The sequence below is a fragment of the Chlorocebus sabaeus genome, chromosome 14, assembly GCF_047675955.1.
Source record: "Chlorocebus sabaeus isolate Y175 chromosome 14, mChlSab1.0.hap1, whole genome shotgun sequence".
Lineage (NCBI taxonomy): Eukaryota > Metazoa > Chordata > Mammalia > Primates > Cercopithecidae > Chlorocebus > Chlorocebus sabaeus.
The window spans coordinates 52,281,925-52,303,904 of record NC_132917.1 but is presented as its reverse complement, the minus strand read 5'-3'; positions in this window follow the sequence as shown (position 1 = coordinate 52,303,904).

Sequence of the window (21,980 nt, the reverse complement as noted above, 5' to 3'; positions counted from 1 at the left end):
TGAAATTACAGTGAGGCTATGTATTTTTGAAATTCAAGTAAATCAAAGTTTAATATCCGGGACAAGGTAAATATTCATGATATCAAATTATAATTAATACATCACTCTAATTTTAATGCAAGATGTAATCAACTAATTCGACTCAGAGGAAATCTTTTATTATTGTGCATAGAATATTCTAAGTACTGTAATAAATAAAAAATTATAATCACTATCATTACTAGATATTTATTTAATGTAATTTATTTTTTTATGTTTGTCTTTTAAGACGCACTCTATGACAGTGAGGAAAGTACTGGCCAGGCATGGCGGCTCATGCCTGTCATCCCAGCATTTTGGGAGGCCAAGGCAAGCAGATCACTTGAGCCAGGAGTTTGACACCAGCCTGGTCATCATCGTGAAACCCTGTGTCTACTAAAAATACAAAAAGTGGCCGGGTGTGGTGGCTCACACCTGTAATCCCAACACTTTGGGAAGCCTAGGTGGGTGGATCACGAGGTCAGGCGATCGAGACCCTCCTGGCTAACACGGTGAAACCCTGTCTCTACTAAAAATATAAAAAAAATTAGTTGGGCGTGTTGGCAGGCGTCTATAGTCCCAGCTACTCAGGAGGTTGAAGCAGGAGAATGGCATGAACCCAAGAGGTGGAACTTGTAGTGAGCTGAGATTGTGCCACTGTCCTCCAGCCTGGGGGACAGAGCAAGACTCCATCTAAAAAAAAAAAAAAAAAAAAAAAATTAGCTGGGTGTGGTGGCTCATGCCTGTAATCCCAGCTACTCGAGAGGCTGAGACATGAGAATTGCTTGAACCTGGTAGGTGGAAGTTGCAGTGAGCCTAGATTGTGCCGTTGTACTTCAGCCTGGGTGATAGAGTGAGACTTTGTCTCAAAAAAAGAAGACAACGAGGGAAGTACTGAATAAAGTATGACAACAATAAATATCTTATTGTTAACTATGCATAATGCAATGTATGTAAAATCTTGTATAAAATGGGTTTTTGAATAGTGACATTCTGAATCATGCATTACTTTGATTCAACTCTTAGGGATTTATATATACTCTGTTGGAAATTTTGGTTAGCAAACTCTTGGCCTAAACAAGTAATTGTAGTATGACAATAATCGTCTACTCAACAGGGTTAGGCAGAACATAACCCAACTAACTTTAGAATGGCTAAAAAAAGGTCATATTGGAGTCACTACATGAAAAAGAAGTTAAAAGAGAAATGATGAATAAAATATACATGAGATATATAGAAAACCAAAACTTCACTGGCAGACAAAATCAAATACATCAATAAGAACATTAAATGTGCATAATATGGTTTGGCTCTTCTCCCACTCAAATCTCATCTTGAATTGTAGCTCCCATAATTCTCACATGTCATGAGAGGGACGTGGTAGGAGGTCATTGAATCATGGGGATAGATTTTCCCTTGCTGTTCTCATGATAATGAATAAGTCTCATGAGATGTGACAGTTTTATAAAGGAGGGTTCCCCTGCACATGCTCTCTTGCCAGCCACCATGTAAGACATGACTTTGCTTCTCTGTGCTTTCCACCATGATTGTCATGCCTCCCCAGCCATGTGGAACTGTGAGTCAGTTAAACCTCTTTTCTTTATAAATTTTCCATTCTCAGATATGTCTTTATAAGTAGTATGAGAACAAATTAACACAGTGAACATACTAAACAATTTAATCAAAAGTTAGAGATTGGAAAACTAAATTTAAAAAAAAGATTCCAAATATATGGAGATATACTTTAGATTTAAAGATATAAATAGGCTAAAAGCAAAAGGATAGAAAATTATATATCATACAAAAAGCAAACATAAGGAAGCAAGAACAGCTGTACAAACATCAGACAAAATGGAGTTTAAGATAAAAATTTTCCTACAAAATAGTAACACTTTATAATGATACACTTATCAGTAAACCTAGAAATAAAGTAATTCCATATTCACCTAAAAAGAACTCCAAAATTCATGGAGTCTGCTCTGACATAATTAGAGGGAAAGATAGACAATTCAACAAAAATAGTGAGACATGAATAGCACACTTTCAAACATAGAAAGGGCCACTAAGTTTAAGATCAACAAAGAAATAATTATCTGAACAACACTCTAAACCAACCAGACTTGGAAGACTTCTGCAGAACATTCCACCAACAAGAGTAGTATACACTTTCTCAGCAAGTGTATATGAAACATTCTCTAGGATACACCATAAGTTAACCCGTACAGCAAGCCCCAATAAATTTAAAGGAATCACAATCATACATAGTATGTTCTGCAATTACTTCTATTGTTCTAATTTCTTTTGAATTATAAATCAACAACAGAAGGACACTTGGGAAGTAGGCAAATATGTGGAAATTTAACAACATAATCTGTATAATTAATGAGTGAACAACAAAATCCCAAGAAAAAATAGAATATGATTTGAGTAGTATGAAAATAAAATGAAACGTGTCACTTTTAAGAGATGCAACTAAAACAGCATTTAGAAGAAATTTGTAGAATTAATGCCTATAATTTAAAAAAATCAAATCAATAAGTTAACTGTCTACATCAATATACTGGAAAAAAGAATAAACTAAGCCTGGAGCAAACAGAAAAAAAGAAAAGCATAAAGCAGAAGTTAATGATATATGGTATAGAAAAGCAATGCAAGAGAAAACAAAATCAAATTTGCTTTCTTGAAAAGAGCAACAGGGTTTACACACCTTTAGCTAGGTAGAACAAAAGAAAAACTCATTGTCATCAGGAATGAGATCGGAAACATCGTTATTAATAACACAGTCATGATCAGGATTATAAAGCAATATTCTGAACAATTATATGCCAGTGCATTAACTTAGATACATTTCCAAATCCTGAGGAAGACACAAATGCCAAAACTGACTGAAAAAAACAACAAAAATCTAAAAATGGCTACAGCATGTAAGAAATTGAATTAGTAATTTTAAAACCTTTCTACAAAGAAAATCTCAGAACCAAGTAGCTTCAGTGATAAATTCTAACAAATATTGTAAAAATAATGAATAACAATTCTGAACAAACTCTTCCAAAAAATAAGAAAAGGAAATATGTCATAATTCATTCTATGAGGCCAATACCACTCTGATACCACAACCCAACAAAGACGTTACGAGAAGAGTATAGACCTTATATTTACATATGCAAAAATCCTCAACAAAATATTAGCATAATGAGTCCAATAATATAGAAAAATGATAATATTATCACCAATTGGAATTTATCTCAGGAATACAAGCGTGGTTTAACATTCCAAAATGCATTAATATTAATATACCAGGTCTATAGAATAAAGAAGAAAAAAACTCAATAGACACAGTAAAAACTTTTCAAAGAAACCCAACATTCTTTCATTAAAATATAAATAAGTAAAGCTAGAATAAAAGGAAAACTTCTCAACCTGATAAATGAAATGTATAAAAAACCACAGCAAGCATAGCACTTAATACTGAAAGGTTGAAAACTTTCCCCTCGAGGTGAGGAATAAGACAGGAATGTCTGCTCTAGCTATTTCTGTCCAATATTGTACTTGAAGTTCTGGGTAGTACAGTTCGGCAAGCAAAAGAAGTAAAAGGCATCCATATTGAAAAGCAAGAAATAAAGCTATTTTTGTTTGCAGAATTCTAAGGAATTCACTAAATACTACTAGACCTAATATGAATTCAGCAATATTGCAGGGTACAAGATCAAAGTACAAAAATCCATCATGTTTTTTTCACACTGGGAATCAACTGTGCATGAATGGACTTGGGAAAACAATTCCACTTAAAGTAGCATAAAATTAAAAAAAGCTTAAAAATAAATTTAACCAAAAAAGTGCAAAACTTGCGCTCTGAATCCTATTAAACATAGTTGAAAGAAATCCTAAATTGAAAGATACCTTCTGTTTGTGGATGGTAGGACTTAATATTGTTAATATGGCAATATTCCTCAAAATAATCCACAGATTCAATACATCACTCTAAAAGGCTCATCTGTGAGCTTGAAGAAATTGACAAATTTATCTTAAAAATGTAAATGAAAACTATTAGTCTAAATCTTTTAAAAGAGTTAAATGATTATAACTTCCTGATTTCAAACTTCAAAGATAAAGTTATCAAGACAGTATGTCATTGGAATAGGGATAGAAATATAGATTCATGAAGTACAATTGGATGTGTAGAAGCAAACCCCCACATTTATTGGTTAATTGATTTTTGACAAGTGTGTTAAGACAATTCAATGGGGAAGAATATATTTTCGGCCACTAGTACAGAATGGCTCTTTACCTTCATGGAAAAGAATACATTTGTGCCTGTTATCACAAAAGAAAAAATACTGGAAATGGATAATAGACCTAAATGTAAGAGCTAAACCTACATGTCTGGTTCAAGAAAAATAGGAGTAAATCCTCATGATCTTTAGTTAGAAATTTTATTAGATATGACACCAAAAGCAGAAGCAACAATATAAATAGATACATTAAATGCCATCAAATTAAAAACTTTTGTGCTTCAAAGGACATCATGCAGAAAATGAAAACAGAACAGAAACAATGGGAGAAAGTACTTACAAATCATATACCTGAAAAGAGACCAGTATCTAGAATGTATAAAACAGCTTGAATGTATAAAAACTCAACAATAAAAAAGATATATAAACCATTTTCAAAATGGATACAGGATCTGAGGAGACATTTCTCCAAAGAAAATTAACAAATGTTCGGTAAGCATGTGAAAAGATGCTCAAAATTAGTCATTAGGGAAATACATTGAAAACCACAATGGTATACACTTCACACTCACTCACATGGCTATCATCTAGAATATGCTTAATAACCAGTGTTGGTGAGGATGTGAAGAAATGTTTATCCTCATACATAGCTGCTGGAAATATAAAATGCTAGAGACACTTTGGAAAACAGATTTTCATGTCCTCAATTGGTTAAACACAGACTGGGAACGCTGAGGCAGGAGGATCACTTAAGCCCAGGAAGTGGAGGTTGCAGTGAGCCGAGATCATACGAATGCACTCCAGCCTGTGCAACAGAGTGAGACTGCCTCGAAAGAAAAAATAAAAAATCGGATTCAATGAAGCGCTGATACATGCCCCACCACTGGCAACTTGAAAATTTTTTGCTTAAGTGTAAAAAGCTAGACACAAAAGGCCACGCAGTGTATGCTTCCATTTAAATAAAATATACAGATGTGCAAATGTATAGAGATAGAAGTAGATTTAGGTTGTGAGACCCAACAGGGAAATGAACTGGAGGTAAATGGGAAATGACTACTAATGGGTATGAGGTTTCCTTTAGCAGTGAAGGAAATGTTCTACAACCAATTATAGTGATGGCTACACAACTGTAAATGTACTAAAAACCATTGATATCTACATTTAAAATGAGTGAATTGTGTATCATGTGAATTTTATCTCAGTGCAGCCATTATACACAGAAAAACAACATTACAATGGTCAAGCAAAATTCTTTTGAATCTATCCCTATCTAAACTGTCAAGCCTCTTTTCTGAAGACTCTCGGTCATATACGATTTACTGCTGCCAAACTTTTGTTCTCTTATGGTGATATTTTCCGCCTGGAATACCACTGCCTTAATTTCTGCAGTCAAATCCTACCTAAGCTTACTTTCTTCTTGCAGCATTTCTCAGATCTTCAAATCCAGGCTTCTCATTTCTGAATTCCAATATCATTTTTTTCCCCTGCTATCTCCTAATCTTCATGTTTTCATTCTGTACAAATATAATTTACTTGGAATTTCTGTAAATTCCTAAAGCACCGAATTAAAGTGAGTTTCATTTGATTAATGTCTTCACTCTTAGCATAGCGCCTGGCATCTTGTAACGTTTCAACAAATACATGCTTAATAAATGAATTAATATTCATATTAAGCGACGAATGATTGTAAAGAATAATAGATGTGACACAGGGGTTCCTATGATAGACACAATCCTAGGGTGCTCTGCCAAACAGAGAACTTACACTCTCAGATAAGTGTCTAATTTGTTCTGCTAGCCAAAAATGATATAGGACTCCCCAAATGAGCAGACTTGCCTCATCTGGCCACTATATTAGCCATTGAATGGTCCACAGACAGTTGTCTTAGGTTGAGACACTAATTCCATTTAGCAGTTTTTAGTGAGGTAGGTTAGGGTTTCATATTATCCAGGAGGTCAGGGATTTTGTCCATTAGACTCGTCTTTCTCATCTTTATATCCTTAGTGTCTGGTATTATGTTTCATACATAGCAGAATCCTAGCAATTACTTGTTGGATGAATAAACATAGTATAGAAAGCAAATTGTGTACAAGGTAATGGCCTATGGCTGCCTTTATCCGAACAGGTGCTCAGAAATAATTGTTTATTATAACAGCTCATGCACCATGGTAGGTCATCTTTTGTGAGCCCATCTTGGTAGCAATATGAGTATATGTGAACTGAATATGTAGATAATTGAGATGTTCCGTTTTATTTTGGAGATTAGAGAAGGTTTCTGACTCATCTTAACAAAAATCAATGAAGAGGATGCTAGAATCAGACAATAAATGAAATGTCCAGCTTCTCTGGAGAAACATCAGTAAGAGTTTTGTTTGTTTTTAGTAGGTTTTTATTTTAATTTTAATTTGATTTTTTTTATAATAGAGAGAAAATCTCACTATGTTTTCCAGGCTGTTCTCGAACTACTGGGCTCAAGCGATCTTGCTGCCTTGGCCTCCCAAAATGCTGAGATTACAGGTGTGAGTCACTGCACCTGACATTTGTTTTGGTCTTTAAAATATAGTTCTGCTATTTCCTACTTAACATTACCTTAAGTGATTTCTCTCACTGATTCCGTCACCTTTTTGAGAATGAAGTTCAAGAAGATATGAGCCTTATGAAGAAAAATAGAAAAAAGAAGAGAGATTTGTAATAGTCAAGTTTTGTAGAAATATCCTGATTACTACTTTAATTTCTTGAGACAACATATTCATTTTTATATAATAAAAATAAATATGATTTTTCTTTTTATTTAAGGTACCTACGAAGTGTTCATCTTCAGTTCTCCTAAAACAAATATTTAATTAATAATATTTTAATTCTGATGAACCAATGCAATATACAAAGACTAAAGTCTTTCATATTCTTGTTTTCTTTTGTTAGAAATGATCTAAGTTTTCTTATGGAAATGGGATGATGAAAACTTAATATAAATGTTTTCCCAGAGAGAGTTTACCCAGTCCTTGTACTCATAGCTAAAGAACTTGCATGTGGCAACAAATACCCCTGCTTTGCTTCTATAGAAAGAATCAAGGTTCCCCTCACATATTCCACTCTCATTCTGTTTTACCATTTTTTAGAAGATGAGCAAAATATTATTTAAGATCCAGTAAACCATTATATTTGGCAATGGCAAGAGACAAAGTGAAAATAAATTTTGGGTTGAACCATAAGTTCTGTTTGTATGTGTATATATCTGTTAGGTGTCAGTAACTGTGATGGCTACTAAATAACTATATTCTATGTGATGATGATAAGTACATCATAGACATATAAAAAGAGAATAGATCAATGGATCGAGACATAGATGACAATAGGCAGATATTTTAAATGAAGTTTTCGCTTAATTTATCAGCACTAGAGGATTGAAGTACAGTGTTATTCAATTTCTGTTCTCCCTCTTTTTACTGAGAAAAACACTAAACTGAAACCCTAAACTTAGTATCTTCCAGTTTTACAAAGCTAAATAAACAGTCAAAAGTTAAATACCTGTTAAAAATTGTGTGTATAATTTGGAAAGATTATTTACGCTTTGAACAAGCAAAAGATAATATGGGTACTGAGCAGGTCTCTTTAACCCCAGTGGGTTCCTCAACAACCTCAAAGCAATCTACATAGTCTCAGAGTTTGCAGTTTTCCTACACATGAGAAAGGTTTGTTCTCCTCCCACTCTGTTCCCTGTCACCTATAGGACCATTAGTTACACCAGCAGTAGCAAGACCCTAATTATCGCTATGTACTTATTGTGTCCTATCTTGCTTATAGATTGGAACAGTAAAGCTTAAATGGGTCTCTTTATGCACTCGGGCCATCATCACCTTCATTGTGGGACTTTCAAAGACATAATCTGAATTCCCATCAATCAGAAAACCAACAGTGTGTTAAGCAAGTCACACATTTTGGATGATGCATACTTACCAACCCTCTGCCTATAGCATCACCTGTTTTATTTTCTATCTCAATTTCATACTTTTTTGGGCAAAACCACCAGGGAAATATATTTCATTGATAATATATGATAATGCTGCTCTCTGCACTCCATTTCATCACCCAAGCCTTGTCTTTCTAAATTGGAAAATGGATTTATGTCTTAGTGTTATTTCTACCACACACCAGTTCAGTGAAACAGCATTTGGATGGCTGCAAGTAAATTTAATTTTCTTTGGCTGCTTCGTGGATTTGAGTTACTCTTAAGCAAATGATGTCACTTTCAAAGTTTGTTTTTTGGGGGATGTGAAGTAAAGCCCCATGACTGTGTTAAAACTATGGAGCAGGTGTCACCTTCTCAAATAACTAAAGATCTTAACAGTCATTTTGCTTTGTGTTTCCCCATTTGAGAAATTTAAAGCCTTCGAGAAATTCTTCAATATATTTTCTTTCCTTTAATTAGGGTTGTATGTAAATGAATCTAGGAAGGAGTTATTTATATTGTCAAAGAAAATATGCACTAGATGGAGTCAAACAAGCATGGAAGACTTTATTCAAGACTATTGAAATAGGTCGTTATTGCAATAGGGAAAAGAATTTAAACTGAACTCTCCTGAAACAAAAGGCTGGAGAGTGTTAAGCACTGGGATGAGCTAGTGGACATGTGCCGGAGGACTTTAAGGAAGGAAAGTTGGTCAATGCTATTGGACCATCTGTGTTTGCTAATTGGTACTTATCAAAGTTAGAATTCTATCATTTCATAAAGACAGGGACGTCTTATCTTTCTTGGGTGACTACATTTCAAAGGAATGGCTCACTGATCTTTGAAGACATTCCTAGGTATGACAGTTGGCAAGAATTTGGGAGAAGATTTACACCTCAAAGGGGCAGAGAAAGGATCTACAATTGCAAGTTTTCTAAAGTAAATGCTCTAGGACAAGGGAGGTGAGTAGCCTATAGTGCTGTGGAAGGCTGTCTATAGTTTAGTCAAGCTGAAGAGAATGTTAAGTCCATCTTGATCACTATATTTCATGAAGTACAATACAATTCTTTGCATAATAATTTAACTCATCACTTCTAGGACCAGATTTTTTTTTCCTAATCTCTATATTGATTCTTCTCCATAAACGTTTGGAGTAAAATAAATGTACCAAATGGTTAATAATATGAACAACTGACAGATCTTAGCATTTTTATTTAGACATTTTAAAATGCTATGTTCTAAAGAAATCATGGTAGGAATTCTTTATGAGAATAAAGTTTATAAAATGACAATATTTTTAGGAAGCTACAGAAGTAAAAAACATGTCAAAAATCAATATTGTTGTGGAATCTTGTTTTTTCAACCCTTTGGTAATAATATTATGCTGAATGAAGTTTTTAAATATTGACCAGGAATTTAAATCCTTTCATTAAAAAAAAAATTAGAACATATAATATGACATAAAACTACTCAATCTAGCCTTTAGTGTTTCATGTTCCCTCCCTCCTTTTTTCCATTCTCTTGTGTAAGAAAAAAGATGAAAGGCGGCATATAAGAATTTTTAAGACATTATATTATTTCAGGCTTTATCGCCACTGTTACAGCCCAATAAAATGTATTCAAATATTTCATTTGTTACATACTGCATATCAGATTTATATTGAATATTTTGAGGACTAGAAATTTTCATTTAACTGATTCTTAGTAAGAAACCAGGTGGAAAATAAAATTTATTGATATACATGGTACTCTGTATCAAATATTTTGGAGTTTCACTTACGTTATTTCAACTTTTTAGCAACCTATTAGGTAGATCTTATTATTTACTTATATTTATATACTGGAAAAATTATGTCTTCGTATATTTGATCAACTGATTTTTTCTGTTCAACTCCAGCAATCGGATCACAATATAAAAACTGATCTCAAACTGCTTACCCATTTGTGACTTTGAGAAATGATGACTTTTGGCAAGGTTGACACCCATGATATTTAAAGAATATACCTTGAGTATGTGTTCTAAATTATTGTTCCCAACTTCTTTGTTGTCAAAAAGATTATACACTTCCACCTTTCACCTTGTGACTTGCAGCATCTTCGGTGACGTGGTCGATATCTCCGTGATGTTGTTGCACTTTTCCAACTGGTTAGTTTTAGCCAGTGAAGTATGAATAAGACATGTGCCACATCTGAGCAGGAGCTTTAAAAGATGTTATGTTTTTTACCAATACACTGGCTTATCTTCCATGCTGTTTTGTTCCAAAATATTCCTGTAGCGTAAAGACATTACAAATGTCTGCCTTAGATTCTGGAATTAAAAGACTTGGAGCAGCTGAATTACAGGCACCAACATGTAATTAATAAAAACAGAAATCTGATTTTGTAATCCCCTGAGATTTTGGAGTTGCTTAGTGTATTGGGTTGGTGTAAAAGTTACTTCTAATGCCATTACTTCTAATGGCAAAAACTGCAATTATGTTTGTACCAACCTAATAGTAGCAAAATTGATTAATACTGTATATGTCTTTAAATAAGTAGAGTACTATTGATCCATCTATCCATGAATAGCAAAAGTTCAAATAATACAGTGGGAATTTCTAGTACTAGTAGAATTTTATTACACAGAATAAAATTTTTTAAATTAGTTAGAAAAATCTTTTGTATGTACAGCTATAAGTTCCAACCTAAGGGTCCCTGTTTCAGTAAAAATTGGCCCATTTTAGTCCTTGTTATTATAGCAGGACAAGCCACAGACAAAACCCATCAGACACTGGGTTAAAGAAGGAAGAGGCTTTATTCGACTGGGAGCATCAGCAGACTGCGTCTCAAGAACTGAGGTTCCCAAAGCAAGAGTTCCTGACCCTTTTAAGGGCTTACAACTCTAAGGGGTCCACCTGAAAGGGTTGTGATAGATTGAGAGCACGTGTGGTTAGAGTGGGGGGATTAATCTTTACCCTTAGGCCTGGTCAGTGGTACAAATTGTTCTTGCCACTGACTTCATTTCTGTTGATTTTCAGCTTTTACTTCCTCCTTCTCTTCAGAGATAGGAGATGATAAGAGAAATGGCCTCGTTCCTCATTCCCCCCTTTGAGAACCTCACTCACTAGTGGGGGTTCTCACTCTCATCTTCACAACGCAGTCCTAATTCATGACAAACATACTTATTTTCTACTCTATAGCCCCTTTCCCAATCTAGAGAGCCACATCTTATTCTATTTCCATATGGGTTACTGTTGATTGCTGCACAAGAGTCAAATTTTAAGATAATTTGTTTGAAGACTCCTTTTTCTTCTGTTCTAGTTATTACTTTATTCGTATCAGCTTTGCCTCAGTTGCCAGTCCTCAATCTTATTTCAAAAACTGTAGCCAGAGGGGTCTCAGATGGGTTATAGCATACATCAGGCTGGTCACTTCCTGGGCTGCATACCTTGTACTGGGTGGTATTACGCAGACAAGTCCCTTTTAGAGTTCCAGTACATTCATGATAACTATACAACAGAAAGACTGTTTTAACTTTTTGCCCTACCTCAGTAACTTGATGTATGCATTTGGAACAGTCCTGTCTGAGGAAGGTCAGTTGAAGTCCTTACTGTACAAGTCCAAAATTTAAGGAAAATGAGTCCCACGATAAGTTTCCTCTTGCTTCTGCCATGCGTGGACCAGTTTCTGGGTGTGACTGGAGCCAGGCTTGTTGTCTTCTTCAAAGTTACTTTGCAGGGGTTGTACAGAGTTGGCCTCACCTCCCAGGTCTCAGGTGCTTCAGGTTTTACGTGGCTGTGATGGATCAAGGCTGGGATTCCCTCTGCCTTTACTGCTGTGGGAGTGGTCAATACTATGGTCTGGGTCGTTTCCACCATGGCCGCAAGGGGGCCATGTTTCAGTCCTTGACACACCTGATCACCTGGGGAGAAAGGGTGAACTGGAGAGAATAAGCTGCTGGGTCACCTCTCATTTAACCCAGGCTGAAATTGTTTGTGTAATTTTCCCTAAAGCCTGTAGCTGTCACTGTAACTCAATTTCACCTAGCTCTCAAGGAGTGCCTGGGAGTCCCTGTAGTATGGGAGGGGGCTAACAACTTTTCAAGTGACTCTTGGCCTAGGTGGGTGGTCTCTTGCACAGCCAGTATGACTGCAGCTCCTAACAGTTGTAGCATGGCTATTCTTCCATCCGATAACTGGAATCATCCCTCTTCTATCACCTAGCCTCCCTCTGCGTGGAGGAAATCCTTCTCTTCTTTAGAATAAGTAGGTACAAGAATAAGTAGGTACAAGGTCAGGTGCCTCAGGGAGCAGGGGGACTATGACTTAAGGCTGGCAGGGGGTAGATGCTGCTTTTCGAACCTCTGAGTTAGCTCGGGAGTTCCCCAAGGTAATTGAGGTGGAATCTTACTGGTGTCCTCTGCAGTGTGTGACTGCCACCTTTTGGGGCTTCCACACTGCCGCTAATAATTGCAGGACCTCTCGCTGATACTTGATGCCTTTTCCCCTAGTGTTCAACAGGACTTTTTCTTTATATTATGCCCCATGCACTTGGAGGGTTAAGAAGGCATACAAAGAGTCAGTGTAAATGTTTACAGTGTTAACTTCACTTAGCCCTAAGGCCTGAGTTAAAGCAATGAGTTCGGCTTTCTGGGCTGAAGTACTCTGGGCCAATGATTTGGCTTCAGTGACAGGTCCAGGGTTTACCACTGCATATCCCACACACCTCTCTCTTTGTGGGTTGATGAAGCTGCTCCCGTCCACATACAGCTCCCGGTCTACTGATGTCCAAGGATGGTCTCAGAGGTCGGGCCTATTAGAATAAACTGAGTCTAACACCTCTACACAGTTATGTTCAACTGGCGTCTCTGATACCGGGAGTAAGGTGGTGGAGTTCAAGGTGCTGCAAACTTCAGTGGTTATACGGGGATTTTCACAGAGAGCAAGCTTTGGTACCTAGTTAGTCTAGCATTTGTTAGCCAGTGACGTCCTTTGGTATTCATTAAAGTCACTACAGCATGGGGGACTTTATGTTCAGGTTTTGCCCAAGAGTCAGCATATCCACTTCTTGTGCTAGCAGGGCAGTTGCTGCCAAGGCCCTCAAACACGGGGGCCAATCTTTAGAAACTCTGTCTAGTTGTTTAGAGAGGTAGGCCTCCGGCCTCCGCCAGGGCCCCACAGTCTGGTTCAAAACTCCAACTGCCATCTTTTCTCTTTCTGACACATATAGTGTAAATGGCTTTGTCAGGTCAGGCAGCCTCAGGGCTGGGGCCAACATGAGTTTCTCTTTTAACTCATGAAAAGCTTGTTGCTGTCGGGACCCCCATTCAGAGGTTCCTTGTTACCCCCCTTTTGTGACTCTGTACAGGGGATTGACCAGTACTACAAAGTTTGGGATCAACCTGCAGAACCCCACAGCTCCTAATAATTTTCTCACCTGCCTTCTGGTCTTAGGTCTGGTAGGTTGCAAATGACCTGCTTTCTTTCTGATCCCAGGCTGCACTCCCCCTGCCGGATAGTAAGTCCCAGGTAAGGTACCTGTTGTGTGCAGATCTGAGCTTTCTTCTTGGATACCTTATACCCACAGTCCTCCAGGTGCTGGATCAGGGTGTCCATTTTCTTGGCGCACCCGACTGCCATAGGGTATCCCAGCAGGAGGTTGTCGACCTACTGGAGCAACATGCAGCCTAGGTTTCTGGCCAATGCTTCCCTGAAGATAGTGGGGGAGTTCTTGAACCGTTGGGGGAGCTGGGTCCAAGTGTACTGAGTGGTGACACCTGACCCCGGATCCTCCCACTGAAAGACAAACAGTTTCTGGCTCTCGGGAGCTAGTCTGATGCTAAAAAACAGTGTCCTTCAGATCCAGGTCAGTGAACCAGCTGTCCTCAGCTGGTAACAACCCTAATAATGTGTACCAGTTAGGTACTGTTGGGTGCAAAGTCACTGTAGCTTGGTTGAACAAGCACAAATCCTGTACCAGCCTGTAGCCCTTGGTCTCTGGCTTGGGAACAGGCAGGAGGGCAGTATTCTATGGAGACTGACAAGGGACTATAATTCCAAAGGCCCTCATGCACTTGAGATGGACCTGGATACCTTCAAGAGCTTCTCTGGGAACCAGGTACTGTTTTTGCCTGACCAGCTGGGCCCCAGGCTTAACTTATATGAGTATGGGGGCCTGGTTGATTGCCAACCCTGGAGAGTTGTCTTTTGCCCACACCTTTGGTCACCGCTTAGCCAGAGTTGGTCTTATCTCTTGGCCTGGCTTAGTTAAGAAGAGTCTCCATTCCTCCTCCTGAGGAACCGTAAGGGCCATGATGATTACCGTTCCAGGTAGCTTTAGCTGTAAAGAGCCGTGCTTTGTAAAAGAGATGGTGGCTCTCAGCTTGCTAAGTGGGTCCCTTCCCAGCAAAGGCAAGGGGCATTCACTCATGTGCAGAAACTGGTGAATCACTTCATGCCCCCCACACAGTGCAGGTCCAGGGCAAATAGAAAGCTTTCTTTGCTGAAATCCCTGTAGCTCTGATTATATCAATAGTCTTTTTGGATAAGGGGGCAACTGGGGTGGTTACTACTGAATGTTCAGCACCAGTATCAACAGGAAACTCAATATCCTTGCCCCTGACTGTCATCCTGACCATGGGCTCTTTGGGGACAAATGAGCCCAGTCCCCTTCAGTCCAGTAACCCTTCTCCAGATTGAACAAGGCCACTTTGTCCTTGTCTGAGGCCTCCTGCTCAGAGTCACCTTGTGGATACATATGATAGGCCTCACATAGTCTCTCGTAGAATTGTGCTGGGCTCTCATCTTTTCCTTGAATGACCTCAGAGACTTTGTTAACATTTGTGGCCTTCTGAGCTCCCTTCTTTAACCCTTCCAGAAGGGCTTCCCTGTACCGGTTTAGCCTTTGCATACCCTGTCTTACATTTGGGTCCCACCTAGGGTCTGCTCCTGGTAATTGGATCCTCACATACTCTTGGGGGTTTTGGTAATCAGCTGGAACTATTCTTTCAGCCACTTAGTTGCTGCTTGGAGCACTCTCCTCCCTTCGTCTGTGTTAAAGAGGTACATGAGAAAATGGTGGCAATCAGCCCAGGTGGCGTTGTAGTTCTGGATAATAGTTTGGAACAAACCAATTATAGCTTGAGGCTTTTCAGTATAGGATGGAGTATTGTTTTTCCAAATGAGGAGATCAGCAGAGGTGAAGGGTTGGTACACAAAGGCACGCCTTTGCACCATATGCCCATCCTCGTCTACTCCAGTATACTTTTGCTCTCCCAGGGTCATTGTATCCCAGTTCTAGGCCTCAAGCGGGATGCCAAGGGAGGGTTTCTCTCAAGGTCTCGCATCCTTTCTTTTCTACTCTGGGTGGCCTGAGGGTATGTAGGCCTTGTGGAAGCGCATTGGGCTCAGGAGTGGGAGGCCTTCCTTCTTGGTGAGAGGCGGCGGCCACTGGTGCCGTTTCTTGCCATGAATCTTCTGATGTTGGGTCAGACAGGAGTTTAGCAGTCGACTCCCTTCGACGGGTGGAGCAGGATTCTTCCTTGGCTGTCTGTCCCTTTGCCACTAGTACTACTGCTGCCTGTCCTGTTAACCACTGTGGGTGGTCTAAAGCCAGCTGTAACCAAGTGTCTACGTACAGTAACTGGTCTTGGTGTCCTGGCTTACCAGTTACCTTGTGCCATACCTTTAAAACAAGGGACTTGTCTAAGCTTCCTTCTGATGGCCAACCCACTTCTAATGCCCGCCAGTCTATCTCACACAAAGTTCTAAGTTTTCCTGGTATCATAGTAACTCCATAGTCTCCATTAAATCCTTTCTTGAAATTTTTCAACATAGGTCCTAGTGGAGTGGGCTTGCTTTGTGTTCCACCCATCTTCCTCCCGAGACAAAACAACACCACAAGAAGGAAAGGGCAAAGGGGTTGCTCACTCGCCTTGCCCGGCTCAGACTCAAGTACTCACTTTCACTTTCCTGTTTGCAAACAAGTCAAGCCAAATCAAAATCAATGCTGAGACCAAAGTGCCGATAAGGGCACATCGTGGGTGATCAGGCCATGCTTCTACTCAAATGGAGTGGGCAAGTTTCCAGGACCCATCCTACCGTATTCCAGATGTCTGGACTCCAAGCACTGGTTCCTTCCCAGTGTTCAGCTGCTGCACTGATCCTCTGCAGGGGCCTGCTGTGCCCCAATAAACTTTATTGGGCTGGTAGTGTCCGCAGACTTGCATTTCAAGAACCGAGCTCCCTGAAGAAAGAGTTCCTGGCCCCTTTAAGGGCTTACGACTCTAAGGGATCCACGTGAAAGGGTTGTGATAGATGGAGAGCACGTGTGGTTAGAGTGGGGGGATTAATCTTTACCCTCAGGCCTGGTCAGTGGCACCTATTGGCCTTGCCACTCACTTCATTCCTGTTGATTTTCAGCTTTTACATCCTCCTTCTCTTCAGAGATAGGAGACATTAAGAGAAACGGCCTCTCTCCTCATTATGTATTCAGTAACTGGCTATATTTTCAATATATATAGTAAGAATCATTTGTTCATTTTTTACTCCATGAAGGGCAACTATACCTTCAGAGACGAGAGTAAGTCCTCATTCTCTGATAGACATTAGAAAGCAGCTGAGGAATGTGGGGATCACAAAATGTTTGCCTCAGTTGTCTCTCCCCACTCTGAAGCAAAGACGTATTAAGTTTTACCTGAGAACATCCTACTTGGTATGATTTGTGACTTTTTCAGTTGGTTTAACACTTTGGTGTGTTACAATCTGGATGCTAGCCATACGCCTCGCAAACAAAGATTATCTGCAAGGAATCTTATTGCTGCTCCTAGTAGAAATTAATGAAAAAGGTCAACCTCTTGGGTAATATTTTTTCCCTCTAGAAAAACCTAAATCATGTTTTTGGTTTAGATGATATTTTTGTTCCACTGTGACTGTCTTCAAATTAAACAAATATATTTTGTCTGTCTCCTGAAAATCTGTATTTGGAATATCAAGCCTTAAAAAGCTTTGCAGCGCTTACAGATTTTGCATTGCAGGCTTTCCTGCTAATGATGGTCTTGCTAGCCGTCTTGCATCTTTTGAAAATCCATGTTGTTTAGATTAAGAAATGGAGACTCAATAATCAAAAAGAACAAAACATACAAATCAAATGAAGCATAATAATTGTGAGTAACACATGTAACTTAAGTAAATATATGAGTCGATCTGACTGCTGTCTTCCTGTAGGCAATTTACACAAAAGTATTACCTCTCCAATGATCTGATATATTTTGCATGGGTTTCGAGGTATAGTTCTTGAAAATCAATGTCATTTTTTTAATAAGAGACATTACTTCTGCCTCAGTGTTATGCTTCATTAGTTAATATGGGCCAGGCATTGTGCAATGTCAGAGATATTTTATCTCTTTTGCTCTCAGAGAACATTATGTAGTAGGTGCAATTGCAAAAATGTAACTCAGACCTGATTTACTCAAAGTGACATACACATAAGTGAAATAGTGAATCAGATTCTGAGTAAGTCCAACAATTTCTCTCCACATTATGTTTTTACCATTCCGAACTCCATGAAAGTATTTTGTTGGTCAGGGTAGGAGGAATGCAGAGGTCATAAACAATTCTTTCTTGAATATCAGTCATAATATTGAGAAATCAGGATTCAATTTTCCTGTGTTTTGACTTTAAACCTAAAAAATTAGCTATCCATCACTTTGAAATTGGAAAGTAAAAATAAGAGTAATTCTGTGCCAGAAAAGTATCACAAAGCTACTTGATTGGATCATAAGTGCTGATAATTATTCAGTGTTAGAAAATATGGTTTTAAGTGCCTATAATATGTTTACCCTGAAAAACCCAACATAAAACTCCCCCTTGACTTTTCACTTCTTTACCTACATAAGCAGACAGGAATAAAATTTCTGTCTCAATTTTTTAAATGCCATTTCAACTTTCCCATATAAATTAGCTGACCATAGCTTTTCCTCTGACCTAGCTTCCAGACTTCTGTTAATCTACACTCACAGATCTAGTCTTCTAAGAAATTGGTTTTCCTATTCAGACGGTTTCTCCTTTTAGACTGACAGGCTTCCCTTTCTAACACTAGCAGACTCTTAGCAAGTGGCCACTATCCCCACCCCATCTCAGTAATAACAGTAAGCACTTACACAGTCAATAATGTATCTCTTCGATTATTTAGTAAATTTATTTCATTTAATCCTCACAACAACCTCATGAGGTAGTTACTGTTATTATCCCCATTTTATAGGGAAGAAAATTGAAATAGATATTCTAATTAATTTACTCACGATCATACAGTCAGTATCTGAACCAAGATTAAAACCAAGGCATTTGGCTGCAGAGTCCATATTCTTAACTACCATACTGTTCCAACCGGCCTTAAATTCCAAGTCTGATTCATTGATAACTCTGGTAATATTTCTTTTTCTATCTACAACATTTTCCCCACAAATTATTTTTAATACATGCTGCTGAAGTCTGGTCTCATGTTATAAATGATTATTTAGTGCTTCTGAAATTGAACCAAAGGAGAACCTAGAGATGAACATCCTGTTGAAAACCTTTGTGTGTACTCTTTCTGGGTGGTTCTTGATCCTCTAAATCTATTTAGAAATGTTCACTGGCCCTACTACTCAATGTAATAGAAAACGCTGACTCCAACAATGTATGAGATTTCAGGAATTTTAAAGCAGTCAGAGCCCTTGCCAGGCATATTTATTTTGTTTTGTTTTGCTTTTAAGCATGCACTGGTGGTATGCTTTCAAAAATCTATTATCATTTTATTTTCTCTTCTTCCTCCTCCTCTCTATATCTTCTCTTCTCTGTCTCTCTCTGTCTCTCTCTCTCTCTCTCTTTTTTTTTCTTGCTTTCTTTTGTCTTTCCTTCATTTTCCTTCCTGAACAATTCAGGCTACAAGTCCCTAGGTGGACTGAGCAAAGTAGGTATGCATGTGGGAGGCAGAGAACCCCCACAGCCAAGCAGAATGGAGGCAGCAGTGTTAGCGCTCCAGCCTGGAGCATTGGAGCTGAGCAGAGTAAAGAGAGTACCTACTTAGGTAGACAGACAGAACAAAGTGACAAAATGAGAGGGTCACACCTTTGGTGTCATTGGCAGCAGCCTAGTGCAGGATGTTAGTGCCCAGGTAGAGTGAGAAGAGCACCCGTACGAGAGGGAAGTAACAGTGGGGACTCAGGATGGGTGCTGGATTCAGAGTGGGGTGAAAAGGTAATCTCCATAGTGGGTAGGGGGTTGGGTAGAATACAGGCATCAAAGATGACGGGTTACACATAGGAGAGTAGAGCTCAAACAGGTGAAAAAGTTCAGGCTGATGGACTCTAAACTTCTCACTGTCAAAGAAAAAAAGTTGCAAATATGGAAAGGTATAAAACTAGAATTAACCTGTGATGTTGGATTTGGTATACTGATGTCAGTGTAAATGTAGAATTATCTATCTATCTATCTATAATATAGATGCAAATGTGTATATATACATATTTATATAAATGTGTATATAGTTGTAAATATGTGTAAATATATGCACACAGATACATGTCTAAATGCATGTGTATAATAATGTGTGTATATACACACACACATGCCTCTATGTTTGCTAGCTTTGTCTTCTGGGCCTAGGAGCATCAGCATACCTAGCACCCAGACCTTAGATTCCAAATGTCATTCTCAAAAGAACCACAGCTTCAGGGAGAAATGGTTATTTGAGGGTCTGGGACAAATAAAGTATAAGATGAGCCAGGAGCATCTTTTTGTGCTGGAAAGCAAGGAAATACCTAAACAATGATGGCAACATATCTAAAGGATGCAGGATCTAACTTAAAGAAACTACTGGCAGCCAAATCTTAAATGATTTGAGCATCAAAATAAATAATGATAGCAACAGATTGTAACTCATTGAGTATAATAGTAATCTATGACTCCATACTGACATAAATAAATCAATAAATACATTTTCAAAAAGACAAAGAATAAGACATTTTCAAACTGTTACAGAGTAGTCTTTTAAGTTACTTATTATTAAAAAGGTGGAAGAAATGAATAAAAGTGGAGAAATGTACAGATCCTACCTGACCCAAGTGATCCAAATTAACTCTATCAATAATAGAAGAATATGAAATTGTCTGCTAAATGGATACAATTTGAATATATCAGTTTTGGAATCTCTTCATAAAGATAGAAGAAAGCCAAGTTGAGGAGCATTCTACCAAAGAATTTTCCTGTAATTTTCAAAACTAGTAAAGTAATGAAAGTCATGGAAAGATTGAAGAAGACTAAAAATATCTGGCAACTAAATGCTATACATGATCTTGAGTTGGTTGTTTTTTCCTTAAAGAACATTATTAGAACGATTGAATAGTGGCTGCCGAGTAGATGGTGATAATGTATCAACATTAATTTTCTCATTTCGTTGGGTATATAGAAGGATGTCCATGCTTACAGAAAATACATCCTTAGGTATTTAAGGATGGTGGAACATCGTGTTAGCAACTTATGCTCAAATGGTTGAGAAAAAATATTCTTTGTACTTTTCATGGAAACTTTCTCTATGTTTGTGACAGTTTTGAAATAAAAATTCAAACACTTTTCACATGTGCTTCATGAAATAGAAATTTAAGGGCTTTTTATATTCATTCTGTGACACTTAATGACCCTGAGATATGTATTACAGGATTTGATGGTCACATTCCTTAAATAAATACACACCAGATATTAATTTTTGGCAAACGATTACTTCTTCATGCAGCCTTAACTACATTGGTTGTGTAAATTCATTTTCCACTTTGGTGAGAAAGTGGTGAGATACTCAGTTAAGTCCATCAATGCAGACAATCAACATGAAAATAGTTTACAGAATCACTTTGGGTGCAAAACTGTGAAGGACATCTAATTAATTACATTTCCACTTCTGTGGGCTGTGTCAACTGTAGGAAACTGATGTACCAACATTTGTTCAGTTTTCACCTATGGATTTTGCATGCAAGAGCTCTTGACTAATCGATAAATGAACATTTATTTTTAAAAGTAAGCAGAAATTATGATAAGCACATTGTTTTATACCTGCAACAAAGTCTATATCGTACATAGACTTCCTTCATTACTTGGTTCCTTGGTTCCTTCTCTCCTTCCTTCATTCTTTCCTTCCTGCCTGCCCATCTGCCTTCTTACTAAATCAAGATCATAAAGTAAAGGACTAGCCTAAAGCCATAATAAATTGAGAGTTTTGATTTATAAGATATTGATTATTTTCATTTACATACCATTATGTTTTCTCTTCCCCTAGCCGCCTACACACTATACATATGTAACTTGTGGTTTTCACAGTTCACTATGAGGGTTTACTTCCAGCTGATATGAAGCACACATTTTCAGTGGATTGTAATGGAAATGTTCCAAGGAAACACTGTTTAATTATTAAAAATGTTTGAACCGAAAAGCCTTGCTAAAATTATGAAAGTAAGAATATGTTCACTTTTTACTCTGTTTCTAAACCTTGAATGAAATAGTGAAATCCTTAAGCTCTTCTAGTTCAAATATGCATGTATTTTTTGGCTGTTTTGTTCTCCCGTAAATATTTGTAAATATATGTTCCCAGATATTTTCTTTATAGATTATACAACTCTTTCTTCTATGAACCCAGTCAGTTTTTATAGGTTTAAGTGTTAGTCTCTATATACCTAATAATTAGTATAAATTAATAGTGTGCTATAACAGTAAAAAATTACTATATAACTTTGAAAAGTTTAAAAAAAAAATAAACACCAACCCCAATACTTA